The 24,649-nt window shown below is 41.9% G+C and overlaps 1 protein-coding gene across 3 annotated transcripts in view; it reads left to right on the top strand.

The window, feature by feature from the left end:
• The window catches only part of DTWD2 (DTW domain containing 2), a 462,321-nt gene that overhangs the window by 331,366 nt on the left and 106,306 nt on the right, over positions 1–24,649 (top strand). For all 3 annotated transcript variants that reach the window (XR_006598135.1, XR_006598134.1, XR_006598140.1), the window contains 6 exons: positions 554–634; positions 4,855–4,948; positions 10,068–10,217; positions 12,174–12,239; positions 15,957–16,102; positions 16,521–16,630. The gene's annotated coding sequence lies outside the window, so the exon portion shown is untranslated. The remainder of the gene's footprint in view (positions 1–553; positions 635–4,854; positions 4,949–10,067; positions 10,218–12,173; positions 12,240–15,956; positions 16,103–16,520; positions 16,631–24,649) is intronic.

Here is a 24,649-nt window from a genome sequence, read left to right as displayed (position 1 = left end):
ATGCCTCATTCTTCTCTAATGAAATGCCCAATTAAAAGCAGGGCTCATGTGCTTAAAAAGAAAAGGCTTAGGAAGGATTCTGGGAAGCAGCTGTGACAGGAGCCATCCCTCATCATGGGAGAAAATCCCAGTGCCATTGTGAAGAAACAGTCTGTGTTGTGATCTCCAGGGTCCTGTGCAGAGATTTTAAAGGAGACTCAGAATAAGTGTAACCTTTTAAAGACAGAAGGTTGTGTGTGTGTGTGGGGGGGGGGATAAGTGTAACCTTTTAAAGACAGAAGGTTGTGTGTGTGTGTGTGGGGGGGATAAGTGTAACCTTTTAAAGACAGAAGGTTGTGTACATATGTGTATGGCGGGGGGGTGTGGAGAGATGAATTATTTGTGATACATCAAACGTCCAACACCGGCTAGAAATAGGGGAAAAAAAATTCCCCGGTAGAGTGATATGTTTAGGACAACTTGTGAATTTATCTGTGGGATTAAGTGGAATATGGAACTGTGCAGCTGTGTGTTGTCTCCTCGCAAAATGAGTTTCTCTCTGTTTCCCTGGCAGGCGTGTTCTTGTTAAGAGCTTGTTTGGAGTGGGAACACGGGTAGCTCTGGGAGCCCTGCTGACCATTATCTTCCCATTCAGGTCTGTATTGTGGAAGCTGCTCTCTATTTTCTCATGTAGAGAACATTCTTGATAAGGGAAAATGTTGACAACTTTGCCTTTTTTTGAGAGTCAGTCAGGAAACATTTCTTCTTGTCAATCTCCTTTTATGTGCTGGGCAGGAGAAAGGAAAGGGGATATTGCTTTGGGGAATAACCTTGACTTTCAACAGGCATTTAACAACCAGTATTTTCTTGAGCACCTACCATGTGCAGGAGTATTTGCTAGTCCTTGCAGGTCATTAAAAGGTGAATGAAGCTAAATTCCTGTTCTTAATAGCTTAGCAGATTTTCCTTTAAAAATTAATTTCCTGGTGGCTCAGTAGGTTAAGCTTCTGACTCTTGGTTTTGGCTCAGGTCACGATCTCATGGCTTGTGGGTTTGAGCCCCATGTCAGGTTCTTGGCTGACAGTGCAGAGCCTGCTTGGGATTCTCTCTCTCTCTCTCTCTCTCTCTCTCTCTCTCTCTCTCTCTCTCTCCCCCTCCCTCCCTCTCTGGCTTGTGCACTCTCTCTCTCTCTCAAAATAAATAAACATTAAAAAAAAATCTATTATCTAATTGGAAAGGTATAAAATGGATACAGATAAAATAATAAGGGAGTTGGTATGGGTTGAACTTCCTGTGGCTCACTCTGAGGGTTCTGAAATCAGGCAGGCTTGAATTTGAACATTGACCCCACCACCTATCCCCCATGATGTGCGTTGGCACAGTGTATTTTAAGCTAAGTATCCATTTTTCTCTTTTGTTAAATGAGGATAATGATACCTGCCTTGCAGGGGAATGGGATGAGTAAATGAGGTACCAAGAGTACAGCGTCTAGGGCTTTGCCTGGCACAGAGGAGTTTCCTGGAATGTCAGCTATCTGCACTGTGATTTTATGCCACGCTCCACCCACTGTCAGTCATACTGATGCCCGACACAAATCTGCTCTGCATTTCACAGGTGGCCTACTGACATTATGATGACATCTCAACTGTGTCATAGCTCTGCAATGTAGAGAAATCCAACACAGATAAGCACGTAATAGTGAGGGTGGTTCTGTGAACACTAACTTTACAAAGTTTATAAGGCTGAGTGCATCTTGTCGTCCTCAAACAATGATCACCCACGGTGGGGTGCAGACTTACATCCTTCCACCAATATCCTGACGTTCCTCCCCGGAACCTCCAGCATTATACCCTTGTTACCCCTTGGAAGTTAGGCATTCCAGGTGATTTGCTGTGGACAGTGACATGTGATCAGAAGTGACTTGTCTCACTTCCAGAGGAAGCTTTAGAAGTTTCCGTTCTCATGGCCAGCATGAGTGAAAGCACAGGTTGCAATGGAGCTTGTGTCAATCTGGGCACATGAGATACTACAGTGAGCAGGATCCCTCTTATAATCCATGTGAAAAATGGAGCATGAGTGAGAAACCAGCTTTTGTTGCCTTGCACCACTGAGACGGTGGGGTTGTTTGTTCATAGTCTGTCTGGATTGAGTAGATTGCACACAGATTCTAGTAATTCTGAATTTGCTCAAAACACTTCAGTGCTTCTCCTGGTAAAAATTGCTTTCAGGGGACAACCACAGTATCCATGTAAAGCCATATTTGCTCTCTGCCCTATGGCAGTGTCACCCGGCTTCATCCTCTATGTTATTCATTAGAGTTGACTGATTGTAGCCACTGAGAAGAAGAGATTGGACCCCACTGAGCAGTTGGCATGAATGGACCTTCAGAAGCAGTGGTGAACAAAGACTAGGGGTGGGAGTGTGGCTTATGGAGGCAGTTCACCCAGGGTGCTGGCCATAAGGCAATAAGAGGGGGTCTGTTTATAGAACATTTAAAAACAATAGAACCCACCAAGATATAGTCTGTTTTTTGTTGTCACTGCAAATGTGCAATTCTAAGCAATGTTAGGGAAGAGTACTTCTCTATTCTACACTCCTATGTTCCCCCTTTGTTTTTTTTTTTAATGTTTATTTGTTTATTTTGAGAGAGAGAGAGGGAGTACGTGCACACATTCTTGTGAGGGTGAGTGGGGGAGGGGCAGAGAGAGAGAATCCCAAGCAGGCTCCATATTCAGCGTGGAGACAACGCGAGGCTTAAACTTGAGAACTCATGAAGATCATGACCTGAGCCGAAATCAAGAGTTGCACCCTCAACCAACTGAGCCACCCAGATACCCCTACTTTCTCTCTCTGTTATGTACCTGCTCAAAAGCAATTGCAAATAGGTTTCAAAACTTGTGAGCAACAGAAAAGTAATTGGAATGCACTGCAGTGAGTGTTTTGGAAGAGGTAATATTCTTTTGGGATATTGATTTAAAGAAAAAAAAGAAGTCATTTCACGGAGTGCCTGGGGTGGCTCAGTCGGTTGGGCGTCTGACTTCAGCTCAGGTCATGATCTCACGGTTCGTGAGTTCGAGCCCCGCATCGGGCTCTGTGCTGACAGCTCGGAGCCGGGAACCTGCTTCGGATTCTGTGTCTCTCTCTGTCTCTGCCCCTTCCCCACTCACGCTCTGTCTCTCTCTATCAAAAAATGAATAAATGTTAAACAAATTAAAAAAAAAGAAGTCATTTCACTCTATAATGGCCCTTTGTTTATTCATTTGGATGTTGGTTTATGAATTTGTATCTAGTCTTATGTGCATTTGTCTAAATCCTGCTCTGTGGATTGTTACAATCTATAAGGGCAGGGCTGGGACTCGTTCATTCTTAGGTGTCCCTAAGGTCTGATCAGTGCTGAACACTTAACTGGGCCCCCCATGTATGAAGGATGACTCAAACTATGTTAGCAGAAAACAGTATTTTCCTTTTGTTTTTTGTCCCTCATGCTTATGAGAATCAGGGGCAGGCTTTGAGGGAGGGATCTTGTTGTTGATGGGAGGGATCTTGATCTTGATGCAGACAAGCTCTAGGAGACTGCCCTTTGGAAAGTGATACACTCCGGCTTCCGGAGCTAACAAAGATGCAAGGCTGCTGCTTGCACACACGCGAGACACCACACATGCCCACCTATGAAGGAAAATCAGGAGCGGATGACTCCTCTGTGTCCATTACACACACCCAGGATCGCTCTTGGTGAATATCACTCTTTGTTTGATGTTCTTCCTACATCCTGTTATTTTCATGCAGTGAGCATCAAGAACGATGTGGAAAAAGAAGGAAAAATGTTGATTTATCTCAGGAACCACACTATTTCGAAGTGTGAATCTTTAGTGCAGGTAGGATCATACAGGAGCCAAGAAGGGAAGTAGGCTGGAGAGAAGTTTGGATGTTGGCTGGTTAACTCCAGGCTTCAGTTTTGGAAAGTGTGAATAAATACTGGTAAAGACAGTGATTAGGACCAGCCCACAGTAATCAGTAATTGTGGGCTGTTCCTGGATGCCAGGTCATAGTGAGCTTGGCCTTGGGAAGAAAGATTACTCTCCCGAACTCTCACTGTTTTATGGAGAAGTTACGATCATGTAAGTGAGGGTTTGGGGAAGCTTGGGTATGAGAAGGAGCCTTTTTGCCATTTTGCATGCCCACCTTAATGTTTTCTGGGTGAGAGTCTAATATTGAAGAGAATATGTGTAGCCACTGGCAGGAGTCTATGCCATCTTCCATGGGACCTTTCAGATGGAGAGTGGCCTTGGGCAGGCCATCTTGTGAACTGGAGCAGGTCTCCAGGATTGGGTGGATATCATCTGGAAGTTTCAGATGTGGCCCCGATTCTGGGATAATGAAATGAGGAAAAGGCAGACAACTCAGGGATTTTCATTTCTGATTTTTCCAGAAAAGTGTAGGGTCATTTTGAGCTCCTGGGATAAGAGGGTAGAGGATGAAGAGGCTGGAAAATATTCATATTTTTCTATTGCAGAGGCTCTGTTCATTGGGGTTTGCCAGTAAGAATATAGGTGATTGACATGTAAGTACTTCTGTACTTGAAGGCTTGACATGAGATCGAAATGAAAGAGGCGTCCAGATGTTTGGCTTTGTGGCTGCTCCCTGAGAAAAATTCCTAGACTTTTTTTTTCACTATCCTTTCTGGAAAGAACAACTGAGTGGGCAACCCAGAACTGACACTCAGTGAATCAGGTATACCTGGCTGAATGTCTGAGTTTTAAAAAAATAATTCTTGCCTTAGGAGATGTTGTGTGTCTATTTTTCTTGGATGTCTGATGACATGCTTTGGTGCATAAGTGAATTCAGGAACTGCTATTACCACCATTTTCTTTACAGGAAGGCCTTGGGTAAACTGCCACATGATCTCCAGTGCCACTTCCCATTTGTTATTCGGACAATAAAACGGATATAACTCCACGCATGACCTTGGGTAAGTCACTTACCAAGTTTAAGCCTGTCATCTATGAAATGTCAGAGGTAGACTCAGTGACTTCTCAGGTTCCCGCTAACACTCGAAGCCTGTGACCTGTTTGCAGGCAGGGAGACAGCGGTCCCAGGCAAAGGTGTATGTGCAACCCTCACATTTTTCCCTCTCTGTAACTTAAAATTTCCTTGGTGACTCAGTGATACTATTTCACAGAGGCCGCCCTTCAAATGGTGTTTTCTCTTTTAGCTCTAAAGCAAGATTTTAGACTTTGCAAGAAATATTCTGGATAAAATGAAACAATTAAAAACTTGATCAAAACATTCATTGTAGCTCTGCACATAATTTCACAAACCCGCTCCCCTTTGTCTCTTCTTTGTTAAAGGATTTAGGCAGCTTGCTCCTCTGGCATTCATCAAATATCTTTTTTCTCTCTAGTTCAAAATGAGCTCTGTTTCCTTTTTCCTGGCTAGATGAAAGTCTGTGTACCCTGGCCTTCCTGATACCACCCCAACTATGGTGGAACCACCGTTCGTGATGCTCCAGATTGTCAATTTCAAAGGCTAGTTCAGAGATGGGGGATGAAAACCGAGCGTCAGTTTTCCTCCTCAGAGCTCTCCAAAACACACTGTCTCTGTATTATTTCAGAAAACCCATTGAAAAGTAGACTGTTTCCTTCCCTGACTTGGCACCAAATCAAGAAGTGGCATATAATGTATTGTTGTGTTTATTATGCATCATTTTGCTGCTGACACCGGGGCCATCAAATATTGGGAAATTTACAGCCAGGGAGGTCCAGCCATCATGCCTGAAGTGAAGGACAAAGCATTCTGCTATTTATCTCCAGCTCTGGCCCTTTATGGTCAGACAGTGAGCAATATACTTATCAAAGTCAACATAACCTTCACTTTAGAAAACACACTTGTCTTTAATTGCCAGAATAAGAATGCTTAAACAGCTTCTGTCTTAATAATAGGGGGGAGGCAGAGTTGATGTAAGTTTTGAGTATTTTGTTATTTGCCAGTAGTGGTGTGCTCAATTAAGTTTTAATTCACAAATGATGATCATATATTATGCTGGAGAAGTGGAAAAACTTGTGGAGTTAAAAATGTTCATACTGTCTAAATATATGTCATACTTATGATTATAAACTTATATTTTATATTTTTAGCTGGATTATGTGTATCATAAGATTATAATTACATAATTATGGTATGTACATACATACTTATGACATACATATTTATGTTATGCAGGGTTTTTTTTTGTTGTTTTGTTTTGTTTTGTTTTGTTTTTAGTCAAAGCTGAGGCCAGTAGTTCTGCTGTGCCCTGGCCCATAGCAATTAGGAGCCCGGATACTAGAGGCAGAAGAATATGAGTTTAATAGTACCTCCTATATGGAGGTGTTTTAAAGATCAAATGAGATTGTGCATGTGGGAGAATGCTTAGCACACCTGGTACATTAGAAGAACTTGAAGAATATTAGCCATGATTAGTACTGCCCCCTTCTTATTATTGTAAAAAAGTATTCTACAGAAAATACATATTGCCAAGTGCTTTATGTAATATAAGAGGCAGGGGGCACACCTGGGTGGCTCAGTCAGTTAAGCACCTGACTCTTTGTTTTGGCTCAGGTCATGATCTCGTGGTGTATAGGATCAGCCCCGTGTTGGGCTCTGTGCTGACAGCGCACAGCCTGCTTGGACTCTTTCTCTCTCTCTCTCTGCCCCTCCCCTGCTCACACGCACACATGTGAGATCTCTCTCTCTCTCTCTTTCAAAATAAATAAACAATTAAAAAAAGGAGAGGCAGGAAGAAAATGTTATTCTGACTTCACAAAATATGTATACCTACGTGTGTGCGTATGTATGTATGTATGTTATGGCACTCGATGGTCCTTGAGAGGCATATAATTCCAGAAAGTTCACTGAGATGACTCAGAAAACCCAGCAGAGCATTGAAAATAATTCTTGGTCGGTAAAGCACTTGTGCTGACCTCAAGTCTTACCTGTTCTCTTAAAAAGGTATTACTCTTTAGAGTTGGTTTGATCTGTATAGTGGATGTCTGAGCATGGAAAGGTGGCGATGTTTCTTTGGAGATAGGCAGATTCTGGAATGTGGTAGTAAGCCTTGTGCCAGACGAAAATCACAGAACACAATTAGAAGATGAACTCCAATGCTATTCTGGGAAAGACCAGGAGAATCTGTGGAATGTGGTGTCTCTTCCTAGCTGAGACCCGGAGGTCATACTAATTGACAAACAGTCTCTGAACATCAAGTCAGAGTGACAGCATTTGCTTCCTTGGGTTGTCAGAATTCCCATGTGATGATGGTAGTTGAGTTGTCGGATGGCAAATTGGAGGAATAAGCTTGGAGATATCAGGAAAGAAAATGACTATTGTAATTACAGACAGTTGACCTGAGAGTTTTTTGTTGTTATTTTGCGGGCCTTTTGTTTTTGTTTTTGTTTGTTTCTTTGTGTGTTGTTTCTCTCTCTCTCTCTCTCTCTCTCTCTCTCTCTCTCTCTCTCTCTCTGTGTGTGTATTGTGTGTGTGTGTGTGTGTGTGTGTGTGTGTGTTGGTGTTTTGGGGGTTTTTTTGGTGTCACTATAGGATGCACTTTAGGCAAATTAAGTGTCAATGGGCTACAATTTCAGGCCACTAGTCTATTCTGAAATCACAAGACAAGCAATAGATTACCCTGTTTGAAATGAGAATTACAGTTTGAGTATTTATCTCTCTCTTTTCTGTCTTTAGACTGAGTAGAGCGGACAGGCAGAACTGTTAAAATCGGCTCATGATTCATCTCTCTCTCTCTCTCTCTCTCTCTCTCTCTCTCACACACACACACACACACACACACACACACACACACACACACACTCTAAAACCACAGGGCAAGTCTCACCCAAATCTGCTGAAAAGTCCCCCTTCAAGCTACATGTGTATTATATAAACATGGCTGGGGCTTTCCCAAGAACCACCTTTCAGAGAAGAGAAACCAGGATGCATATGAATAGGTGAAGAAAGCTGTGGGGAAGGAACATAAAACCGTGGAAGCCGTAAACTCTGGAAATGGATTCCAGAATGAAAGTGCTCGAAAAGCCCCGCACGCAGGCTAAGTGTGTGTGGGGCCGAGTCAATAAAGTTTGTTGTCCTCAGTTGCCACGTACAGTTGGTGCCTTGTCTCCTGGGCTCCTCCACCTTTACCTCTTCTTCTGCCTTTTCACCTGTTGCTTTCTGTGTGTGACCCTGCAATTAATGGAGGATATGAGATTTAATGACATGGGAAATTTTGGCTGGATAAATTTTTTTTTTTTAAAACTGTAGATTTTAAAGAGGTATCTTGGCTAGCGTTTCAGACTGAAAACAACAGCAACAGAAAATAGTCATCAAATCAGTGTGCTCCTCTTCAGAGCCACGGATCTCTCCAGAAGATTATGCCTTGTGGACACAGCTGCCTCTTGGGGCTGAAGGGGTAGCTCACCTCTGGCTTATTTGGGGTACATTCTGGAAGCCTAGAAATGATTCTCTGTGAGAGTCAGCTTTCCGAGTGGCCTCCCTCTGTCCCGACACTGCAGCCTTAAAGCGCCTATGTTTTCACCATCTTTTTAAGACCAGTACAGAGTGCTCGTCACCAGGTTTACAGCTCCACACTGGGTCCCTGCTAGAGTTTCTGCCAAGCTCTGGGGGTCCCACCTAGGCCTCCCTCCGTGTGGCCACAGCACATATGCTTCCTGAGTGAACTCAGTGCTGCTGCCTGTGTGCACATTTTCAGCCTATAAATTGTCTACATTCCTCTGCCTGTCTGCTAGGCCTCCAGCCAGTGCTAGATTGTATGTGAGAATGCCACATTTCCCAAGAGAGAGAGAGCTGAGCACTCCTGCCTGGACGGCGTGGATCAACCCTCAGTCACTGAAAAGGAACAGGCTATATAGCTTGTTCAGTCCTCTCCTTTGATCAGTGTCCCAGGGCAGGGCCCAGGTGCTCTGTGTGCAGATGAGTTCAGCTGCCCCTGACAGTGGGGTGTGTGACCACTCTGCTTCAACTATAGAAGAAGGCAATGTATTTATTTTGTTTCAGGCTTCGTTGAGTCACAGACACTCTTCTTTCCTTTCCTTTCCTTTCCTTTCCTTTCCTTTCCTTTCCTTTCCTTTCCTTTTTTCTTTTCTCTTCTCTTCTCTTCTCTTCTCTTCTCTTCTCTTCTCTTCTCTTCTTTTCCTTTCCTTTTCTCTTTTCTTTTCTTGCCTTTTTTCTTTTTCCTTTTTTCTCTTCTCTTCTCTTCTCTTCTCTTCTCTTCTCTTCTCTTCTCTTCTCTTCTCTTCTCCTCTCCTCTCCTCTCCTCTCCTCTCCTCTCCTCTCCTCTCTTTCTTTTCTTTTCTTTTCTTTTCTTTTCTTTTCTTTTCTTTTCTTTTCTTTTCTTTTCTTTTCTTTTCTTTTCTTTTCTTTTCTCGGCTCAGCTCTGCTTTTCTTGTTTTTTTTTTTCACTGCAATATGATGATTGGTCTTCCCTAGATTGACCAGACCAGCAGTGAAACCATCTCCTGTAGAAAGTCAAGCCATGGCTTGACTAAAGAGTGGATGAGTCCTTGGAGTCAAGAGAACAACATGTCACATATATTGGCTTTAATCACGATTGATTTTTTTCCCCTGGGATTGTAACAATCATGTCATCTTTCACATTTAAAATTTTGAAAGGTGAACAAGCCATTGGGGGAAGCTAGGGTTGGAATAAGAGAAATAGAGCAGGTCAAATGCTGAGTATTCCCAGCCGGGGTAACGTGTCACATCATAAATATTAGGACAGGAAGTTACTGAAGGTGGGCTTATTGGTACCAGTCAGGCGAAACTGATGCATCCCCTGCTTTGAATTTCTCGCTTAGGAATAGAGATGGTCTTTGGGCAACCTCAGGAGGGGAGGGAGAGGGTGGAGGGGAAACAGGTATATCCAGGACAGATTCTAGAACCATAAACAGAATGCATATTGTTCCTGGGCCAGACAATAGAGCTCTTCTTCATTCAACACACCTTTACAGACTGCTTGCTCTATGCCAAGGATCTTCCCCTGGGGATAATAGCTTGTCATCATTAGTCACGTCTCCATCTTTATTAAATGTTTCCGTCAGTCCATGCTTGCTAGGTGCTCCAAGAGAGTTAACTGGAATCAGCAGTGGCCTCCCTGAATTCCGTGGAAAAGACCAGATGCATATGCTTCTGCTATTACGGTGCTCAGTGTTTGGAAAGGAGCAGTTTTGCATTGTTATGCAAACACCAAGGTAATAGAATGTGTATAAATTACGGTAAGTGCAATTACTCACAGGAAAATTTGTTGGCACTTAGTCATGTCATTGTGTTCACTGCAGATTATAGCTTGTTACTTTCTGTTCCTCTAATATACTTTACCCACTTAAGTTTTGAAATAGAAATGAAGTGCTGGTGTATCATCATTTTGCCAGAAAGATATATATGTTTCTCTTATTGCATTAGACAGGTTAATATGTTTTTGCGTTTTATAACAGGGAACTTTATTAGCATGATGAAATTAATGCATGCAGGGCAATATCTTCCGAACCAGTTGTTACCAGTAGATAAAGTCTGTTGTGGTAATTGCTAACTGAATGTCGGATCAGGGTTATTACTGAAGTAAAATCATTCACTGTGGGATGATCAGAGCTACAGTGTTGTGAAGGATAAAAGAACTGCCTCTTCTCCCTAGTTTTAATTAGCTGTTAAAGAGGTGTCGTGGGTGGTTTTGAAAGGCTCATCTTATCAATACTATTATTTAGAAATGATTTATAATATTGTTACAGAGTCTGCTGATGTTTCTATCATTAAAAGTCTTAAAAGTCTGTCATGGTTTCCATTATGAGCTCTGTTGTTTGAAGGCTTTGCAGACAGAGCTTAAATAGTCCCCTCAAAGTTTTGTGTGCATCTTTCTCTGAGACATCGTAAGGTCTTAAACCCAGGAGTTACTGTTTGTGGATGGGTCACAGTCGATCTCCATTCTTATGACAATGCCCAGTTTCAGTCCCATAAAGAGATGTAAGCCTAATTTTATGGAAGAAAATACCTTCTTTCCATAATCTATTCATTGAGTTTGGAAGTGGGTCTTGGTCCCCCTGGAAATCTGCAAGAGCAGATTTGATGTAGTGTATCTTCTGCCATTTAATTAGCCAATAGGCTTTTCTACTATTAATGCTTTGAAACATTAATACAGTTTCTGTAAGTAACTAATTTATGGTGTGAGGTGGTTCCCAAGTGAAATTTCCATCTTGGTCAATTCCTGAATAAGTACAAACAGAAACATTTGTGAAGAAAAACATTTTCCAAAGGGTTAGAGCTCACACTGTAATGACTATGTTCCTGAATAATCTGTTTGCAAAATCACAGTTCGGTAGCTTAAGACGTATCATCGTCCCTGCATTTACGCCATTACGTCATTTCCTAGGAACAGCTGCAGGGCTGTGGCCTTTGGATTCATGGTTGTGCAATCCTTAGATTTCTAGATCTACCAGGTACCCATACTACACAAAGGTCATTTTTAGGGAAATAATGAACTTTCACAGAAGTTTGAAATTTGAAGGCACTGTAGAAGTTACCTAGTCTTATTTATGGCTTACAGTTCAGAAAAATGAGACCAAAAGAGACTGAGTATTTGTCTAGAGTCAAGGATCTATTTAGTTAAAAGACCCTGTACAAGAATCTAGCCTGGCATAACAGTATTTCTTTCTGCTAACTGCTTGCCTTGCATTGTTATTATTTATATGTATAGCCACACACACACATACACACACACACACACACACACACACAGTGGTAATAAAGTAACTTAGCTAACAAGTCACTGTAAGATCAAAGTTCCTTCATTATTCAGTTATGGAATTTGAGCAGATTGTTCTGGCTCTGCCAGTTTATTCGACTCTCAGTGGAATGAGCTAGTAGGCTTCAGGGATGGTGTCTTTCTGAGGATAAGGTACAATTTATGTCACAGAAGTCCTCAGAGATAATGGGTCCAAATGAGCCCAGAGGAGATTTTGTTGCCACTTAAGGGTGTTATCAATCTAAAGGCAAATGCATCTGTTCCCTTTTTAGTAGTTCCTATAAAAAGATGTCGACAATCCGAAATAACTGGTACCATCTTTCCAGTATATCCCAGTGACATGTTGGTGCAGGATTGCCCATCAATTACTCTAGTGTGGCATTTCATTACTTTTCCCCATATTATTCCACAGGTTTGCAACGTGACCAGATTTATTTATGGCCTCTGGAGAGATGTACTACTTCTAGTGCTGACAGAGGTAATCAATGCCTGAATGAGTTTTTCTACATAGTCAAGTGATACCTGGGGGACTTTCTGAGGTAGTTGAAGTCATAGGATGCCTGAAGTTATGTTGTAATGGTCACCTGCATCTTCTGAAGCAGTTCTTCCCAACTGTGGTGATACATTAGAATCAATGGAAGACCTTGTACGAGGTCCCAGTGCCAGTGTCCCAACCCTGGTGATTCCATTTTGGGATGAAACCTGGGCAAAGTAAGTGTTGAAAGCTCCCCAGGTAATTCTAACAAGATCCACCTTTTAATTTTTTTATTTTATTTTATTTTTTAAATTTTTTTTAAGTTTATTTATTTTTGAGACAGAGAGAGACAGAGCATGAACGGGGGAGGGTCAGAGAGAGAGGGAGACACAGAATCGGAAGCAGGCTCCAGGCTCTGAGCCATCAGCCCAGAGCCTGATGCGGGGCTCGAACACACGGACGGCGAGATCGTGACCTGAGTTGAAGTCGGACGCTTAACCGACTGAGCCACCCAGGTGCCCCAAGATCCGCCTTTTTAAAAGCTTCCCAAGGGGCACCTGGCTCAGTCGGTTAAGCATCTGACTTCCGATTTTGGCTTAGGTCATGATCTCACAGTTGTGAGATCGAGCCCTGCATCTGGCTGACGGCACAGAGCCTGCCTGGATTGTTTCTCTCTCCCTCCCCTACTCTCTCTCTTTCTCTCTCTCTCTCTCTCTCTCTCTCTCTCTCTCTCTCTCTCAAAATAAATAAATAAACTTTAAAAGCTTTCCAGGAATGCAGGAAGAGTTGAAACCTACCAATGGAAAGCATAGCCCCCTTTGCAGCATTGTTTAATGAGAGGAGATTCTTTTATTATAAATCACCCATGGTTTAGCAGTCTATGTGCCATCATGAAGAAAGAGTTGGAGCTGATAGTCTTATTATACACTGTCTCAATATGATGGCTATGTGTGTTAATATTCAGATGTTCTGTTTTCACCTCAAGGGACTAACTATACCTTATTAGTTTATGTTTATCCTGACCACAGTAAAAATATGAAAACAAATAGACTACAGCAATGTGTATGTTACCCAAGGAGATGAATTTTTTTTTGTTATTTCTGTTCTATTACTATGATATTTAACTAATATTAACAGTGGCTTCTGGGGCACCTGGGTGGCTCAGTCGATTGAGTGTCCAAGTAGGCTCAGGTCATGATCTTAAGGTTTGTGAGTTCAAGTCCCACATCGGGCTCTTTGATGTCAGTGCAGAGCCCACTTTGGATTTTCTGTCTCCTTCTCTCTCCTTCTCCCCTGTTTATGCTCTCTCTCAAAAAAAAAAAAAAAAGAAAGAAAGAAAGAAAGAAAAAAAAAGAGTGATGTCTGTTTATATTAATAAGTACATGTTTGGGATCCGTTCATTTATTGATTCAAAATGTTGGCTTATCCTTTTTATGTATCAGGAGCCAGAATAATCAGTCTTATAAGGCAATACATCATTATCTTGAAAACTAAAATTTATTGTGGAAATAGTCAAATTATTTTGTAGAGTTACTTTTGATGCTGCAACATCTTTGAGACTAGTGCTTTAAAGTTTCGTGTGATAGGCAATTGTATGGCTTTTTCAACAAAGGACGTCTGCTAGTTTTTACTTTTGTTGGACAACAGGTATTGGAAAACTGATAGTAGTGACTCTAGAATTTCTAATATAATTTGTAAACTCTGGTGCTCTGGTTCTAAACATTTTGTTCTTAAGGCACAGACTTCTGAAGCAGAGAATTTTTGCTAATATTCATGAAGGGAATAAAAGATAAAGCATGAATAAAAAGTAAGCACAGAGTTATTTATAAGAGAGAAAATTAAAGAAGTAAAAACACCCAGCGAAAGTGGTTAGTTAACGGTCATGACATATCCATAAGGTGGGATGTTATGATACAAATTTAGAAAGTTTAAAGAAAACGTGAAAATGCTCATATTATGTAGAGAAAAAGCTGAATATAAAATGGCAGTCATAGTATGATGCTGTCTCAAATGCACAAATATTGGGGTGCCTGGGTGGCTCAGTAGTTGATTAAGTGTGACTCTTGATTTCAGCTCGTGTCATGATCTCATGATTCGTGGGATCGAGCCCTGCATCAGGTTCTGCACCAAGCATGGATCCTGCTTGGGAGTCTCTCTCTCCTCTCTCTCTTCCCTCCCCTCCTCTCAAAAAATAAATAAGTAAACCTCAAAACAAATATAATAAAATGCACAGTTATTCATGTTGACTTTGTTTTTCTCCATTCCTTGGATGCTTTGGAGTGATGGCAAAGTCCAGGAGATCCCCAGATGGTCTCAGTTGTCCCGGACACCTAGCCAGGCACAAGGCATTTGCAAAGCTGCTTTTCCCAGGTGTGGGTTTTCAGTTTCTGGCGATTCCTTCCAAGTGTGATGCTGGATTATACTGGGGAAGACTGTGTGGGTATGCAACTAAAAGCTTTACTACCTAGCAATGACTCAAATCAAAGTCAAGTGGCAAGGTGATGGGTCAGCATTCCCTTACGGTTCTTTTAGCTAACATAAGCCATCATTGCCATTTACCACATCGTATTTTGTAGCACAGCAGCCCTCTCAAATCCCTCCAAAACTATCCCCCCAAGGGAAGCTCACTAAACCAAATATGCTTCCATCCCTCATTAGTGTTTTTCTCCTTTGTGGTTGGTTTTTTTTCTCATTATAATTAACTGAAAGCAGTGGTTCTCCAAGTGTGGTTCCCTGGGTCTGCAGCATCAGCTGGGAGTTTAAACTTAAAAAAAAATTTTTATGGGGTGCCTGTGGCTCAGTCAGTTAAGCGACTGCCTTCAGCTCCAGTCATGATCTCATGGTTTGTGAGTTTGAGCCCTGCGCTGGGCTCTCTGCTGTCCTCACAGAGCCTGCTTCAGTTTCTCTGTTCCCTTCTCTCTCTGCCCTTCCCCCACTCATCCTCTCTCTCTCTCCCTCCCTCACTCTCTCTCAAAAATAAAAAATAAATTAAAAAATGTTTTTAAATGTTTACTTATTTTTGAGAGAGAGAGAGAGTGAGAGCACGAGTAGGGGAGGAGCAGAGAGAGAGAGAGAGGGAAACACAGAATCTGAAGCAGGCTGCAGCCTTAGAGCTGTCAGCACAGAGCTAGACACGGGGCTTGAACTCACAAACTGTGAGATCATGACCTGAGCTGAAGTCGGATGCCCAACCGACTGAGCCACCCAGGTGTCCCAAATATGAAAAATAAATTAAAAAAAAAGTTAAAAAATTGTTTTACTTGTTAACTATGATGTGTTTCTTTCCTATATAATAATATTTCTCACCCAACAACTTATGGAATTATTACAGCTAATTATAACTAATTTTCACAATCACATTATGAAGCAGGTGCTATTATTTTCCTGTTTTGCGGAGAAGGAAACTGGACACAGAGAGGATAAGTAACTCACCCTGGGTCGTGCCACTATAAAAAAGCTCACAGGTCAAATACTGGCAGCAAATAGAAAATGTGAGCAGTGGTTATATCTGGGTGTGGGACTACAGATAGCTTTAAATTTCTTCTCTGTGCTTTTCTGTATTTTCCAAAACAAATCTATATTACACTTGTCAGCAGGAAAAAAAAAATCTAAAATAGTTTTGCTAGAACTAAGGTGGTAGTTTCAGTGGGGACTTGGTGTTAAGGGTGAACCAGAACAGGAGAAAGAGGAGTTGTGTTTATTAAAAACCTTCTCTTGCAGGTCAGGTCTTCCAGGATCCTGGCAGCTGCTGAGCAAGTGAGGAAACAAAGAGCCCCCCAGTGTGGTAGGTGAGCGTCAGAGCCGGAAATCCAGGGAGGGCATGACATTGAGCCTTCCAACATCCAATCTTTCCAACGTCTTCACAGGTTTTGAAACTTACTGTCTTTGTAGGTGGCCAGTGGTAAAGTACATTTTATCACAGTATGTCCAAGAGACATTTGAGGAAGCAGAACTCAGCTCTCTATGTCCAAGGTTTAAGGAAAGTTTGGCCATAAAATAATGCCCTGACTCATCTTTAATTAAGTGTGCAATGTGGGAAAGGAATTAGTGTCTTCCGGTGTATGGGATGGAGAAACAGCTATAAGTTTTCAAAATAGCCCATTATTAGCAATCTGCACTGAATCGATTGGTACCCACAGCTCAGTCAGCCTTTAAACAAGCTGGACAATAGCTGAAGTAATTATTCGGGGTAAATTATTGCCGTTGTAAAATGTAATCAATGTTTTATTACAGCAAAAAGAGATGTTTTTTCCTAATTTCTCTCTTCACTCCACCTCTCTTCAGCCGTATCTCCTTGTCAGAGCTCTGGAAGAATGGTATTTTGTTTCCTCCCCTCCATTGGCAAGCGAGTCCCAGGCATCCAAATGCAGCAAGACAGGACACATCTTGTAAAGGTTTTCCATTTTAATATCCCTTAATGACCAATAATGAATTCTTTATAGTTAATCTGCTGTTCTCATGAAAACAATCTAGATGGTTAAAAAAAATCAATCATTAATGAGCAGTAAATGACAGCTCCCCAACAACACAGCTGTATTTTTGTAAAAGTGATTAAACATTGTCTGCATTCATAATTGCATGGTTAATAAGAATGTTGAGCACCAAGTCAAGCATTGTTGCTAATGATGACAGATTACGATGCTACAAACGCTTTGGAGTTATGGGGCTAAATTTTCAAAGGCATTCCCTGGAACGGAATGCACACAGACCCACTAAGTATTCAATTTGCATGGACCATTACCAGGTTTGTGAGAGGCATTTGGGAGCTATGCAGTTGAGACTCTGGAAAATCTGGCCCATTATGACAGAAAGCATCTGTAATTAACAGTAACTGATCTCCCTTTGCCCAGTTTTGGGGAAAGGTGTAAAATGCTCTGTGTGTGATTTGATGGAACCTAAAGGCTCTTTGGTGAGGAGTCCTGAAAGCTGGAAGGAAGGCCAAGAGTCTCTGGGGTTGTTTTTCAGCCTTAGAGGTAGGTGTAAATATCAGAGTTTTGCAAGCAGGCGACAGAGTGGGTAAGTCGTTCAGAAGGGGACTTGGTAATATCATCATTGATGATTTGCCTCTCTTGTTTTGGCCTTAAACATACTCACTAAACTTTGGGGATTCCTGGATTATCATTCACGGGTCTGTTTAAAATCTGAGATTGTCCCATGGTTCACTGGGGATTGACAACTGTGCTGAGGGATGGATTTTAATCTTTACGAAGCTGTGGACAGAGTGAGTCACTGAGTGATGGAGCAGGACCCATCTGCTGCCCAGTGTGTCTGTATTCCGGTCAGGTATGATGCAACTCTATGTACAAAGCCATTCATGGTCACAATTTAGGAGGAAAACTGCATGCTGAAATGTAACTTACAAATTTGAGCACTCTTGGAAAACCCTGGTCTCCCTCTGGGATGGCGAGGGACCCAGAGAGACAGTTGGGGGTTAGTTCGGTAGTGTGATATTTTGTGCTGTTGTTGACTTATTCTAGTTTGCATGGATATCTTACCTTGGCCTAGAGAACACAGACCGTGTGTATTATTCTTCTGACTTCACCTCACTCAGTGATGATTTTTTTTCTGGATCAGCCATCCCTTGTCTGAGCAGAGGGTTACAGAGTCTCAGTCTGCAAGACAGGCTGACATGGGGTTAAGAGCATGGTTATAAGATGCCTGGGGTTGACTCTCTCTGCCCCTCCCCCGTTCATGCTCTGTCTCTCTCTGTCTCAAAAATAAACGTTAAAAAAAATTAAAAAAAAAGGGGCGCCTGGGTGGCGCAGTCAGTTAAGCGTCCGACTTCAGCCAGGTCACGATCTCGCGGTCTGTGAGTTCGAGCCCCGCGTAAGGCTCTGGGCTGATGGCTCAGAGCCTGGAGCCTGTTTCCGATTCTGTGTCTCCTTCTCTCTCTGCCCCTCCCCCGTTCATGCTCTGTCTCTCTCTGTCTCAAAAATAAACGTTAAAAAAAAAATTAAAAAAAAAAAGATGCCTGGGGTTGAAATACTCCTCTATCACCCGTTGGTGACATTCTCTACCCCTGAGGCCTCATTTTTCCTCATCAGCAAAATAGAAGTGACATTAGTAGATACTTGTAGGGTTACTGTGAAGATTCAATGAGGTATTTGAAAGTCTTAGCCCAGTGCTCGATACAAGTTAGTTGTTCCTGTATTTATCATTGTTATGGCCACAGGTCTGGGTCCTGAGTGAGGAAGGACTGCAGCTGAAGGTGGGATTCCTTCAGCTAGGCTGGGTCATTTTTTATAGATCTGAGAGGCAATGAGGGGCTGCCCTTAATCCATGTGCTAAGTGGCTGTAGCCAAGAATAGTTACTTATATAGTATGGACTGAAATGTGTTCCTCCCACACTTAAGAAGGTACATGTGTGTTATGGAGGGAGGGAAGAGAGTCACCAGCCCAAGCAGACAGGTCAGCCTAGAGGCGTGGCAGCTGTCCTACTTAGAGGGTCCCCCAACCCTTATCTCAGCACCTAAAAACACACCCAGCACTCTTCTAGGGCCCCATTCAGGACCGGTGCTGAAATGTTAGTAGGTCAGAACTTTCTGGAGCCTATGATTTCCAGCTCAAGCTTCTGGCTGTTATGTCAGTGGGCAGGGGAACTTCTTTCCTCCCCATACCCTACAACCAATCTTACTATTTTTTCTTCCATTGTTTATTGTTTAAAATACGAGGAAACGAGTATACATAGATTTCTTTCCCAGCCCTTCTTGTCACATAAATGTGGTATACTGTGCACAGATTTTCACTTTGCTTTTGTTTACCTAACAATATATTCTGCAAATGTCTTGGAAAAGTATGTATCAATCTTTCCTAATCCTTTTTACCATGGATTCCATTGAGTGGATGTACCATAGTATAGTCAACTAGTCCTCCAGTTGATGGATATTTGGGAGGGCACTTTCTTTAATAAATAGCAGAGTCTGGATGGCAACTTAAACATCCTGCAGGCTCTAGTACTTTCTTGTTCCCCCTTCTTGCTCCTGGGGTTGTTTGCCCTCTAATGACTTAGCAGGTCCTCCTCAGAGATGATGGTCAAAAAATATGCGCTGAATGAAAGTGAATCACAAAGGAAAAATGGGTTTGTGTCTCTGTCTTAGTTCTCCTCTCTTCTGTTCCAAACCCCTTGGATTCTTCATCTGTAGCTTCAGAAATCCTAAAAATATGACAGAGAATTAAAACCAGAGGCAGACAGTGATATATGTCAGTTGTTTCTTAATAAAACTAGAAGAAAAGAAAAAAAACACCTCAAAGGCAGAAATAGATGCATGGTGTCATAAAATTTTAAAGAATCGCATGAGTGCTCAACATTTTAAAGTAATTAAAAAAATGAAGTGATGTAGGAGAGTGTGTGGCTCCAAGGAGTTAATGAAAAACTTGAAATTATAATTTTAATACCCATCTTTACTTTAATGCTCAATGTCTTCATCTGGCAAATGAAAATCATACTGGTTGTTACTTCTCTTGGGGACAGAGAGTAGTGGCCACTAGATTATGAGAAAGTATTTTGTAAATATGAAATGCAAAACCACAGTAGTAATTTGCATGGTGATGATCTTCATACCTCATTGGCATAAGTGATTAGCAAGAAGGTTAGGCAGGACCATGCATTCTTGGGATCCTTCCTAACGGCAAATGCCAAGGCGTGCAAATCTGCTTTCCTGAGGCTGAAGTAAAGTAATCTCAGACTGTATGAACATTGTTGCATGTGGACATTGTCCCACTGGGAAGAACTTATACTTTGATCCAATCCAGTAGCAACTTTCCTCTTTGGGGAGGCCAGGCATTGCCCCCTGACATCCCCGACCTTTGTGACTACCCTTCTTGTTTATCTGGCTCCTTCCTGCTTCTTGTGTTTGTATATATTGTCCCCGAGCTAAGAATTGGCTCTTTTTTGTGCTCCATCATGGCAGATCTTGCACTGAGAACCCATCTTCAAACCAGTTCAACCTAGTGTTACATCCTCTCGTGTGGCAGGGAGACTGGTACACCTGGCAGCGGGACTTTGGGTCCATTTTTTTAACTTCCTCGAGGCTCAGCTTCATGGTCTGCAAAACACGGAGTATTGATGATATTTACATCTCCAGATTACTGTGAGGATTTTTTTTTTATTTTTTTTAAATTTTTTTTTTCAATGTTTATTTATTTTTGGGACAGAGAGAGACAGAGCATGAACGGGGGAGGGGCAGAGAGAGAGGGAGACACAGAATCGGAAACAGGCTCCAGGCTCTGAGCCATCAGCCCAGAGCCCGACGCGGGGCTCGAACTCACGGACCGCGAGATCGTGACCTGGCTGAAGTCGGACGCTTAACCGACTGCGCCACCCAGGCGCCCCTACTGTGAGGATTAAATGAGATAACACGAGCAATTGTGGTCAGTAAATTTAGTTCTACTCTGTGATACTCTCTTTGATGAGTCTGCCCTTCTAATGACACACCACTTTTGGTTAGGATGCCTGTTACATTTATGAGACTTCAGTCTCTGACACACATCTTGATACTTGACAAGAATGGCTTTGCATTGTCGTCCTGCTGTGTTATAGGCATAAAAAGTTTACATCCCATATTTTTCAGATTTCCTTCTAGAGAGCAGAGGCTAAGTTTTTATTGAGCATCTATTGAGAGTCAAAATAAGGCTTGCAGGTTTTTAGAACTAGAAAGGGATATAGGGATGTGTCATGTTGCTTTTTCTGGGATGGTCACCACAATAACATTCATCTGTCATGTTTTCTACAGTGTGGTCTTGCCACTTTACCATCTAGAGGTCAAGTCTAATTCTTCTCCCTTGAATCTGAGAAAGCTTCAACCAGTGGAATACAGTAGAAGGGGGCATTATATGACTCCCAAAATTAGGTCATAAAATGTCATGTAGCTTCTCCCTTATTGAATAGGATCATCACATTTTGGAGCTTCCAGTCTCTCTCAAGAAACTCAGACTCCCTGAGGCTGCCATCCTTGTGAGGAAGCCTAGACCACATGGAGAGGCCACCAGACATGTAAATAAATAAGTTGTCTTGAAAGCAGATCTTCTAGCTCCCACTGTTTCAGCCTTAACCACTGAGTATCCTCATGGAAGCCCCAGATATAATGGAGTAGAGAAAAGCTTCCCCACTGTGTCCTTTCCAAAGTCCTGACCCACAGAACCCATATGCATAGTAAAATGGTTGTTGTTTTATGCCACTGAATTTAAGGTAGTTTGTTGGACCACAAAGATAATTGGAACAAGTGATCACAATTTGAGTACCTTGTTGTGGAGATTACATAGGCTTAGAGAGGTTAAATAAATCATTTTATTCAAACAAGGGCTTAGTGGTGGGTTTCTGTCTTGAAACCCCATGCCCTCATGATTCCTTGTGTCATATACCTTTCTAGCTCTTGATGTCAGCCCCATGTATTAGCAAAGTTAAAACTTTACTTCAGGCCCCTGTCCTCCAGAGATAATACATTTTAAGATGTACTCTACTCATACAGTAAGCAATGAGGCAATGAATTACATTATAAGCCTAGCATGTAGGAGTCTATTGCAGACTTTAGCTAGTGAGACATATTGGGAGCTCCTAGAGAAGGGACAAGGACAAAGAAATGGAAAAGGAGAGGTGACACAGTCTGCTGAAGTTGGAGCCTTGCAGGGGAGGGAGTGGGAAGCAGCACAGCAGGATTAAGATCACGAGGCACTGGTAGGGAAAGAAGGGTTGAAATTGCTTCAACTTTATTGAGGCAAGCAACTGTGTGCTGACAAGTTGAAGGTTGATGAGCAGCTTTAGCCAACCTCTTGCTGTCTACAGCTAGAGGGGAAGTGAGCAGGGGGCGGCACATGGAGCCAGAAGGAGCAGAAGGGGGCAGCAGGGGAGGGGAGAGAACGCTGCAGGGGGGATGGGGAGACACTCAGCAAGTCTATGGAAGCAACCTGGTGAGGTCTACTGAGGAGAGACATGGGGAGCCCAAGAAAAGAATTGGGGAACAGTTGGCCCTAAGCGTGCAAAAAGAACAGGAAGAATTGGAGACGGTGGGAGATGATGAAGGGAATAAAAGCACCAATAAAAGATGTTCAAAAAGAACATTGGGAATGGAGTTCAAAGGCAGTTGAAGAGTATCTGGAAATAGATGGGAAAAATGGTGATTGAAACCTATTTTGGGTGAAAATAGTCAGTTGATTCAGTTTTTGATAAAAGACATTAGTTTGGCTAAGAATTTAAGTGGCATGGCATATTTTAAATACCTTGCATACAAAGAAGGCCATATTGTATTTCTAAGATGTCCCCCAAAGTGAGGTGGTACATGTTGTTTTATTATAAGAGAAATTATACGTATGTAAAATTTTTCAGTAGATGGGCTGAGAATTGCATTTTCTTGGATTACTCAGAGAAAGAAATAACATTAAGAATAAAAGCCTATAATTGTAATGACACAATAAAAAAATCAGTAAGAGAGAGAGTTTATTGTCTAACCAGTGCCTGTATTTGAGACTAAAGAAACAAAACCATAAGGAGGTAATTGGTCTAGTTCATACTCTGGAGTTCTTCCTAATAATCAGAGACCTTCTGGTCCTTATATATTGACTTCAACTATGAAATCTTGATGATGACGATGATGTTGATGAGGATGGTCGTTATCGATGGTGGTGGTAAGGATGATGGTGCTTCCTATATGCCAGGCACTGTTTTAACTGCTTTACATATATTAACTAATTTAACTAATTTAATGTATGGATGAGTATACCAAAGCATGGTTCTCTTCTTTTTTCTTCATCCTATTCGTGTCTATTTCTACCTAAGTAACTGGGGAGGATTAGAAAAAAACCTTATACATGATAAATAAAAAGCAGTTGTCTGCCAAGATCCTGCTTATCTCAGAACCTTGTCAGCTCCCTTCACAGAGGCTCTGCTTAGGAGTGAGTCATGTGTCTCTGTGTTCCATACTGCTAAGGTATTTGCTTATCAATGGAATGACTAATATTGTCAATGGAGTGTTTGTTTTTTCTGATGGTGGGAAAGTGGAACATTATGAGACTAGGGTTTTATTCTTTACTGGCTCTCTGATATAAAGGAAATAATAGGAACTCTGGAAATGGACAAGGCTTCACATTTGAATCTTGGCTCCACTTCTCATTAACTGTTTGACTTTGGAAAATTTATTTATCATCTTTCTATTGGCTCGTAAAATGGCAGGGTCTTTTTGAAGATTAAGTGAAATGAGACATGAAGTGCCTAGGAAGCTGCTTGAGAATTAGTAAGGGCTCAGAATTGTATTCTGCTTTTTTGCTTTTTTATAGAATTGATAAGTGGTGATTGCAGGTATCTGATATTAATCAAATCGCATGTTGATAAGTCCTTTGTAGGTGAGGCTGAAAACTTCAAATTTTCATATGCCCAAGGATTATGTTTCTCCATTATGAAATGATCACTGAATGAAGGGTTAGGAAATAATGATGAGTTTTAGGCACATGAGAAAAGAACACCCAAGAGAGAAAATTGTAAGTGTCTTTTAATTTCAAGAACGTTTCTGCAGTAGTCAGAATAATGACTTCCCAAATGTGTCCACATCATAATTCAAGGACTCTGTGAATATGTTACCTTACATAGCAAGGGGAAATTTACAGATGAGATTGCGTTAAAGTCCTAGAGATGGAGAGATTATCCTGGATACTCTGAGTGGGCCCAGTCTAATCACTTGGATCTCTCGAATCAGAAAATTTTTCAGTCAGTGATCAGAGCAAGAGATGTGAGGGGAAAGATAGTCCGAGAGATGTAACATGGCCAGTGCTGAAAATGGAGAAAGGAACTATGAATCAAGGAATGTGGATAGCTTCTGAAAGATACACAAGGCAAGAAAATGTATCCTCCCCTAGATTCTCCTGAAAGGAACACTACCCTGCTGACACCTCAATTTTACCCTGGTGACAGCCATGTTGGACTTCTAATCTACAGAATTTTAAGGTAATAAATGTGTGTATATAAGTGGTATAGTGATGCCTACTGGAAATAATCTTAAGTATGGCAGTTTCTTAGCCTTTATAATAAGGGCCTTCCTCTGGATAGAGTCCTTTTTGAAGATATGGTATATTAGACTATTAGGCCCCTTTGGAGTGACTTAACGTGACCTCCTTTTTCTGCACCCTGTCCCCTTTTGACTTAGATGAACCACTCACAGTCACATTTGCTCTTTGGGATTGCCCACTTGATCATAGTTAATTTGAACAGAAGAGTTATGTGGCTTAATGTGGGCCAATGAGCATCGCTTTCCCAGGAGTGTGGATTGGATTGAGGCAGGTGTTAGTCACAGCCTCTGCATGTGGCTTGGACTGAAATGATGGTGTGAACTTGGGGGCTGGGTGGTGGCTGTGGGCATGGAGAAGGGAAATATCAGGTCTGTGGGAAGAGGAGATTGAGCCTGCTAGACAGTAAAGATGAGGGTGAG

The sequence above is a fragment of the Felis catus genome, chromosome A1, assembly GCF_018350175.1.
Source record: "Felis catus isolate Fca126 chromosome A1, F.catus_Fca126_mat1.0, whole genome shotgun sequence".
Taxonomy (NCBI): domain Eukaryota; kingdom Metazoa; phylum Chordata; class Mammalia; order Carnivora; family Felidae; genus Felis; species Felis catus.
The sequence above is the reverse complement of the archived record's forward strand: the minus strand, read 5'-3'. Positions and strand labels throughout refer to the sequence as shown.